Raw genomic sequence first — 8,269 nt, 5'->3', positions numbered from 1 at the left:
CCACAATTCTCACATATCCCACTTGGGATTGATGAGGATGCCGTCATGGCATTAACATGATGCTTTGATGATTTTGAGTTTTCTTCAAGTCTAGCCATAGCTTGTTCAAACTTCAAGTTGATTGTGTCAATGTGAGCACTAAGTTGAGCACCCAATTGAGTAACGGAGTCCACTTCATGCTTTCCTCCTCTAGTAGCCTTGCGAGGTCTACTATATTGTGAGTTATGGACCGCCATTTCCTCAATATTGTTCCATGTTTGATTGTCATCAACTTCGGTGAACATTCCATTTGATCCCATATTGAGAATGTTCCTAGAATCTTCATATAAACCATTCCAAAATTGTTGTACCAAAAACCATTCGCTAAGTCCATGGTGAGGACATGAGCGACAAATTCCCTTGAACCGCTCCCAAGCTTCATACAAAGATTCTTCATCCCTTTGCTTAAAACCCGTAATTTGAGCTCTTAGCATGTTAGTCTTTTCCGGTGGGTAGAATTTTTTGTAGAAAGCTAGAGCCAACTTCTTCCAAGAATCTATTCCGAGGGTGGCCTTATCAAGGCCCTTCAACCATTGCTTCGCGGTGCCGATTAAAGAAAAAGGAAATAAGACCCATCTAATTTGGTCTTGAGTCACGCCCGTTTGAGAGATTGCATCACAATAGTCGCAAAAGGTTTCCATATGAGAATGAGGGTCTTCACTAGGCATCCCCCAAAATTGGCTCCTCTCAACTAATTGGATGAAGGCGGACTTGGCAATAAAATTTCCGGTTAGATGTTGCGGTGTAGGAGTACCATTTGGTAGATTCTCCTCGTTGGGTACGGAGTGTGACGAAAATTTAGGCATTGTAGGTGGATTTTGTTGGGTATTGTGTAATGGGTTCTCCTCTCCTTCTATTGCGAAAGGATTGACGAACTCACTAGTGGGTTGAATAACTTCACAAATACCTCTTAAATTCCTCCTAACAAGTCTCCTATTGTTCGTCAAGGTTCTTTCGATTTCACGGTCAAAAGGTAACAAATCACCTTGTAACCTTCTAGACATGCAAAATATCAAACAACTAGAAAACAATTAGAACAAACCTTGAGGAGTTTTACTTCCCCAAGGCGAAGAAAGACACAACTAATAACAATAAAAAGAAATCTAAATCAAGTAAACACCGTCCCCAGCAACGGCGCCATTTTTGATGGGGTCCGTTTCGTGTTCACAATTAAAGATGTGGTCGTTGGGTCACGGTCGAATCAAAACACAATTTATAACTTCACAAACAACTCTACAATTAGTAAAGAGGCAAGTAAAGGTCGGATCCCAAGGGACGGTTATTGAAATGAGATTTCTATTGCAACTAGTGGTGTCTAAGGGGTGTCACAAATTGGGTTGATGTAGAAGGTCACTAAACTAAAATAGCAATGAAAATAAACAAGCAAGATGAATTAAAGGGGTGTAAACAATTGATTAAAGGCACTAGGGTGTCATGGGATCATAGGGGAATCATGGGAATTGATCATACAAACATGTTCTCAAATTATAAGCAAGCAATTATTGTTGTGATGGATTAAGTTGGGTTATATCTTACAATCCTAGGAAAGTTTGGGTCCCGGAGCCGAATCGATTAGATTGTACAACACCTACAAGTCGACTTAATCTTCCCTACTCAACAACATGCATGGTCTAATGAGACTCGAGTTGGGTTATGTCTTACAAGTCTCATTGAAAAGATAGAAGATGATAGTAAATGCAAGGATTCATAGGCTTAGCATTTCATCAAATATAACATGCGCATGAGTTGAGATCAAAACAAGCAAGCAAATAAAACATGAAAGCATATTAATTTAAGCATGAATCATTCCCCATGTTGGTTTCCCCTAATCAACCATTTAACCCTAGCTAAGAGACTACTCACTCATTATCATGTTGATCATGCTAGCAAGGTTGTCAATCATACCAACAATATGAAACATGATGAATAAATGAAAGTAATTAACAATAATTAAAAAGGGATTAAGAGAATTATACCTACTAATGATTCCAATAATAAAGCAAAGATAAAAGATGTACTTGAATGCTTGATTGAGAGGTTGTCAATCTCCCAACAATAACCCAAATAATCTTCAATTACCCAAAATAAAGGATGAACAAAAGAGAGATTAAGGAAATAAAACTTGTATTAGAACTTGATTAATTGTTTATTACAATACTAAAGAGAGATTTGATTGATATTAACTACTCTAATTATTGATAAGAAGAACATGCTCCTCTAATTAGACTAATGGGGTATTTATAGTGGAAATTAGGGAGGATGCATTAGGGTTAACTAAGGGCTAAACTAGTAATTACACTTTTTAGATTGAGCAAGGAGGACCCGGTATTTTTCAAAAGAAGGGCTTCTTTCTTCGTAGCTTGGAGAAGAGGAAATCACGCTGTGCTGGAATCCGGGCGGAATAAGGTCGGGACGGGCGGAATCTGGCGTTGGAATCCGAGCGGATTCAAGAGAATCCGGTCGGATTGTGGAGGTGGAATCCGAGCGGAATGGTGCAAAGCCGCACGGATTCTGCAGCTGCGGGATGGACGGATGGCCTTCTAATCTTGTCTCTCCTTGATGCTTGGTCATTGAATTCGATCAATTTAGTCTCGTTTTGCCATGAAAATACAAGATTCTTACTCCTTTCCTACCAAGGGATCAAAATCTCAAAGAATATGCAAAACAAAGAACTAAAGATAAGAAATGACCCAAATATGCACTAAAAAGCATGGGAACAAGGCTAATTCGGGGGCTAAATATGCGCTAATTATGGTCACATCACCCACCGAGGAGAACCTACCCAATGGTACTCCCACACCACAACATTTGACCGGAAATTTTATTGCCAAATCCGCCTTTATCAGATTAGTCGAAAGGAGCCAATTTGGGGGGATGCCTAGTGAAGACCCTCATTCTCATATGGAAACCTTTTGTGACTATTGTGATGCAATTTCTCAAACCGGTGTAACTCAAGACCAAATTCGATGGGTCTTATTTCCTTTTTCTCTAATTGGCACCGGGAAACAATGGTTGAAGGGCCTTGATAAGGCCACTCTCGGAATTGATTCTTGGAAGAAGTTGGCTCTAGCTTTCTACAAAAAATTCTACCCACCGGAAAAGACTAACATGCTAAGAGCTCAAATTACGGGTTTTAGACAAAGGGATGAAGAATCTTTGTATGAAGCTTGGGAGCGGTTGAAAGGAACTTGTCGCTCATGTCCTCATCATGGACTTAGCGAGTGGTTCTTGGTAAAATAATTTTGGAACGGTCTATATGAAGATTCAAGGAACATTCTCAGCATGGGATCAAATGGAATGTTCACCGAAGTTGATGACAATCAAACATGGAACAAAATTGAGGAAATGGTGGTTCATAACTCACAATATAGTAGACCTCGCAAGGCTACTAGAGGAGGAAAGAATAAAGTGGACTCCGTTACTCAATTGGGTGCTCAACTTAGTGCTCACATTGACACAATCAACTTGAAGTTTGAAAAAGCTATGGCTAGACTTGAATAAGCCTCAAAATCACCAAAGCATCATGTTAATGCCATGAAGGCATCCTCATCAATCCCAAGTGGGATATGTGAGAATTGTGGAACTTTGGGACATGACCAAAGTGAATGTAGGGGAACAAATGAACAAGTGAATGCTTTCCAAGCATACAAGAGTGGTACCCCTTATTCCAACTATTACAATGAAAACACCAAATTCCATCCAAATCTCTCATACAAAAGCCAAAATGTTCAAAACCCTCAAACAACATACACTCCACCACCCATGAGAAACCAAAATCAAAGACCCTTTTACAATCAAAACCAAGGTTACCAAAATCAAAATCCATACAATCAACCAAATGACCAAGGTTTTGATGTTCAAAAAGCGGTCCTCCAAATGCAAAAGAATCAACAAGAGTTTTTCACTCAAATGCAAAAAGATAGTCAAGCAAAGGAAACCACCATCAACAACATTCTAGCTCACACCAAAATGTTGGAAACCCAATTGACTCAACTAGCATCTTCAAGCTCATAAAGACAAAAGGGGCAATTACCACCTCAAAGTAATCCCCCAAGATATGAATCGGTTAGTGCCATTCACTTGAGAAGTGGTACAAGGTATGAAGCACCGAATAAGGAAGTTGAGGATGAAGTAGTGGAAGCTAGTGATAAGGAAGAAATTGTGCAAAACTCCAAAGATGGAGAATCATCAAAAGAAGAAATTTCAAAGAAAAATGAAGACAAGGTCAAGGAGAAGGAGCCCATTGTGATTAGACTTCCTTTTTCAAGTCGTCAAGCCAAGCCCAAATTTGATGACCAACTTGGAAAGTTTATGGAAATTGTGAAGAATTTGGAAGTATCAATTCCTTTCACGGAATTAATCAATCACGTGCCGGCCTATGCGAAATACATGAAAGACATCCTCACAAAGAAGAAGTCGATCCGGAAGCTTGAGACTATCGCCTTCACTAAGGTTTGTAGTGCAATACTTCAAAGGAGTTCACCCCAAAACTAAAGGATCCGGGAAGCTTCTCAATACTGTGTACCATTGGCGACACCACGATCAACAAAGCCTTATGTGATCTAGGGCCTAGTGTGAGTGTTATGCCGTACTCGGTGATTAAAAGGTTGGGGATGGGAGAGCTTAAATGCACCAATATCACACTCCAAATGGCCGATAGATCGACGAAGACACCATTAGGGATATGGGAAGACGTCCCCGTACGAATTGGGAAGTTTTTCATCCCGGTGGACTTTGTCATTGTTGATATGGAGGAAGATTCCAACATTCCAATCATTCTAGGAATACCTTTCTTACACACCGCGGGTGCGGTGATTGATGTGAAACATGGAGAGCTCACTCTAGAAGTGGGAGATGAGAGTATAACTTTTAATCTTGACAAGACTATGAGAGCTCCCCGTTTACATGAACCGTGTTTTATGATCGATCATTATAGTCGGAAGGATGAAAGGAAAAAGTCGGAACTCCAATGGAAGAAGAAAATTGAAGATGCTCCATTCAAAGAGCAAGTGAATTGTGACAAAGAGAGCTTGCAAAGCTCATCAAAATCAAGCAAAGAAGAAGAGGATGGCCTCATTGGCCAAGAAAAGGAAATGGGAAAGTTGTCTCCATCAAATCAAGAGATTTTCAATGATCAAATTAATGAAGTTTGTGGTCTTTGGGACGACGAATTTGAAGGGATTTTTAATCCCTACATTGGTAATGTCATCGATCAAGACCGACAACAAGGGCCAAGGTCTATTGAAGACCTCTATCATGATAATGAACAAGCGTTTGATTACTTTTTTCAAGGTGTTGAGCAACATCAACAACACCTTGAACATGCCCCCTTGACATCTCATCAAGAATGAGAGTTTCGTGGAGTCCTCCTAAACCACCATTTGTAAATATTTCTAACTCCCTAACTTGCATTTCAATTCTTATATTGCATTTTTTGTCATTTCTTGGATTTTTATACTTTGATCAAGATAATTATCATGTTTGAGAGAAGTGAGGGAGGGACTAATAATTTCAATTAATGTGTAGTGCTTTAGCTTAGTGTGGGGATGGCAATTGCCTAGGCTATCCATGCCTTAGTAGTGCCCCCACAATGAAGAACACGAGATATGAAGAAGAATGGAAAAATGACAAGGGATATGCAAAGTACACGGATGGAACTGAATCCGGGTACAAAGGGGTCGAATCCGAGCGGATTCAGGAGAATCCGCCCGTCTTCAGGCAATCCGGGCATATTTGGTAGAAGACGCCCGTCCAACATGACCTGAATTTTTGAAATTTCTGACTGTCAACGAATCCGGGCGTCCTGCATTCAAATCCGCCCGTCTTTAAAAATCCGCCCGTCCCGAAAGGAAGACGCTCGTCTTCTTGGCTGAGGAAAACAAGTAAAATCCCTGTAAAGGAATCCGCCCGTCTTCTGTAGAAGACGCCCGTCCCGTGTTTGCAAATCCGAGCGTCTTCACTGAAAGACGCCCGTCTTTAGGCGAGTTTTTCCCAACCCAGAACAGGCCAAATCCGGGCGTCCCGAGCAAAAACCGCCCGTCTTGCCCCTGCTTTTCAAATTTTTCGGGTTTTATAAACCCCCTCCAACATTCATTTCTTCATTCCTTCATTCATAACACTACTCATAACTCCAAAACCCTCAATCTCCCCATCACAAAAACAAGATTCCTCAACAACATTCACCAAAATCAAATCAAAACATCCTTTTAACAACAAATCAATCACTCCTCTTTCAACAAAAATCAAAACCAAGCACAAAATCTTCAACCTTTGAGTCAATTTTTGAATTCATAAAGGCAAAGCCTTTCATCTTTAAATCGATTTGGGTACACTAGAAATTGAAGATTTTCACTCTTTTCTTGGTTTATTCATCAATGGCAAGGACTAAGGGAGCAACAAAAGCAACAAAGGCAAAGGCACCAAAGGCAAAGGCACTCTCATCAAGACAAAAGAGTCTGCAAGCAAAGAAAGCATTGGCGATGGTGGTAGCTAGCCCAAACTTGGAAGTGCAACAACAACAACCTCCCATGGAAGCAACAACATCTTATACTCCGGAAATTGCTCAACTTTCGAATTATCCGGAGGTAATTTTCATTTCCAAATCCCATAGGGACACTTTTGCCAAGTTTGCTAGGAAATCATTTCTATCCACCAAGTTTATTTGTGAAGATACCTTAGATAAGTTGGGTGTCCTTGAGCAAACTAGAGCTTTCTTCAAAGCCATGGGGTTGGAGAAATTGTTTGAATCAAAAGAATTGACATACCCCTCCCTTACCTTAGAATTTTTGAGTTCTTTGAAAGTTAACAAGGTTGAGACTATGGAGACCATCGAGTTTTGTCTAGCTAATGTTAGTAGGCGCATCTCCTTTAAGGAAATGGGTAAAGCTTTGGGTCTTAGTGATTCACCGAGTTATTTTAAGAATGTTGGCAAGTATGACCCTGACCCTCTTTGGGAGGCGATTTCCGGAAGGAAATTTGAGGACTTTCATGCTAGTCGCGCTCTTTTAGTCCACAATCCAGGCATTAGAGCGTGGCACAAGGTCATAGGGAACACCATCATTGCAAGAAAAGACACCAACCATTTCACCAAACTCGATTTTGTTCTTCTTGAGTTGGCTTTGAACATTGGAAGGGAATTCACCAAGCCTTTCAACTCTCTAAGGCTTTTGGTGGATAGATGGCTAAATATTGATTGTGGGAAGAAAGGCACCACCGTTATTGTGAATGGAAGCCTAGTCACTATCTTAGCTAAATACTTTGATCAAAACTTCAACAAAGATAACAAGTATGAGGCGAAAAAGGGTGGTCATGTCATTGATATTAATACTATGATATACAAGTACAAGTGGGTTACCCATAACCCTCTTGACACCAAGTATGGATGGCTCACTAGTGAGGTTAGATCCTTCACTTTGCCTTCAAAGATTTGTCGATTGAGTGTCCACCGGACCAACTATCTACTTCCCCTTTCAAAAGAGGCGGAGTATATTATCCGACAACAAAAGGGTGAAATTGAAATGCCCTCCTCTTCCATTGTCACACCACCCTACCCTTTCGAGTACCAAGAGTTCAAGCCCGAAGGCGTTGAAGCAAGAAATGATTATTTGACTCTTTTCATGCAAGAGATGCACAAGCAAGCTTTCGAGGATCGGAAAAATGCTTACTTAGCCCAATATCCACCCCTCCTTCATTTAGCTAGGCAAGGACTACTTGACTCTTCATGTCCTTTGCCTAGTTGGGTGGGTAGGGAAGTCTTCTTTCCGAGTGCATCTAGGGTTGTTCCGGGTGATAATGAGGTTGTCGGTAATGAAGAGGTTGATGATAACATTGATGAAGAAGCTAGTGAAGAAGTAGAAGGGGATGATGAGCAAGGTGAAGAAGAAAGTGAAGAAGAAAGTGGTGATGAGACCACTTCTAGTGAGGAAGGTGATGATAATGATGATATGATGGAAGATTAGCAAGCTTTAGAGGCTCCTACCCTCTTGAGGTTTGTCTATTTCTCTCTTTGTTCTATTTATTAATCTTGATCATTGTTGGAGTAGTCCTAGCACCATTGAGGACTAACACCTCGGCCCCATTGAGGTGTTCTCATTTTATTGTTCCCACCTTTCAAAATCCAAAATGACAAAATTAGTTTCATGCATTGCATAGTGTGTGCATGAACTACACCCAACCTTAGGACATTAGCAATAATGTCTAGATCGGTTTGGGGAAGTACATGCATACACAA

At 40.5% G+C, this 8,269-nt stretch overlaps 2 non-coding genes across 2 annotated transcripts; one reads left to right on the top strand and one right to left on the bottom strand.

Annotated features, from left to right (window-relative positions):
• The first annotated feature begins 366 nt into the window (after window positions 1-366).
• Window positions 367-473, top strand: LOC141645564 (small nucleolar RNA R71). The gene has a single exon (XR_012545044.1). It is a non-coding gene; the product is annotated as a small nucleolar RNA R71 (small nucleolar RNA).
• A 2,674-nt stretch (window positions 474-3,147) lies between these two features.
• Window positions 3,148-3,254, bottom strand: LOC141644435 (small nucleolar RNA R71). The gene has a single exon (XR_012544054.1). It is a non-coding gene; the product is annotated as a small nucleolar RNA R71 (small nucleolar RNA).
• Between the last annotated feature and the right edge of the window lie 5,015 nt (window positions 3,255-8,269).

This window comes from Silene latifolia, chromosome 2 (assembly GCF_048544455.1).
Source record: "Silene latifolia isolate original U9 population chromosome 2, ASM4854445v1, whole genome shotgun sequence".
NCBI classification, from domain to species: domain Eukaryota; kingdom Viridiplantae; phylum Streptophyta; class Magnoliopsida; order Caryophyllales; family Caryophyllaceae; genus Silene; species Silene latifolia.
Note: the sequence above shows the minus strand (reverse complement) of the source record. Positions and strands in the feature narration are given on the sequence as shown.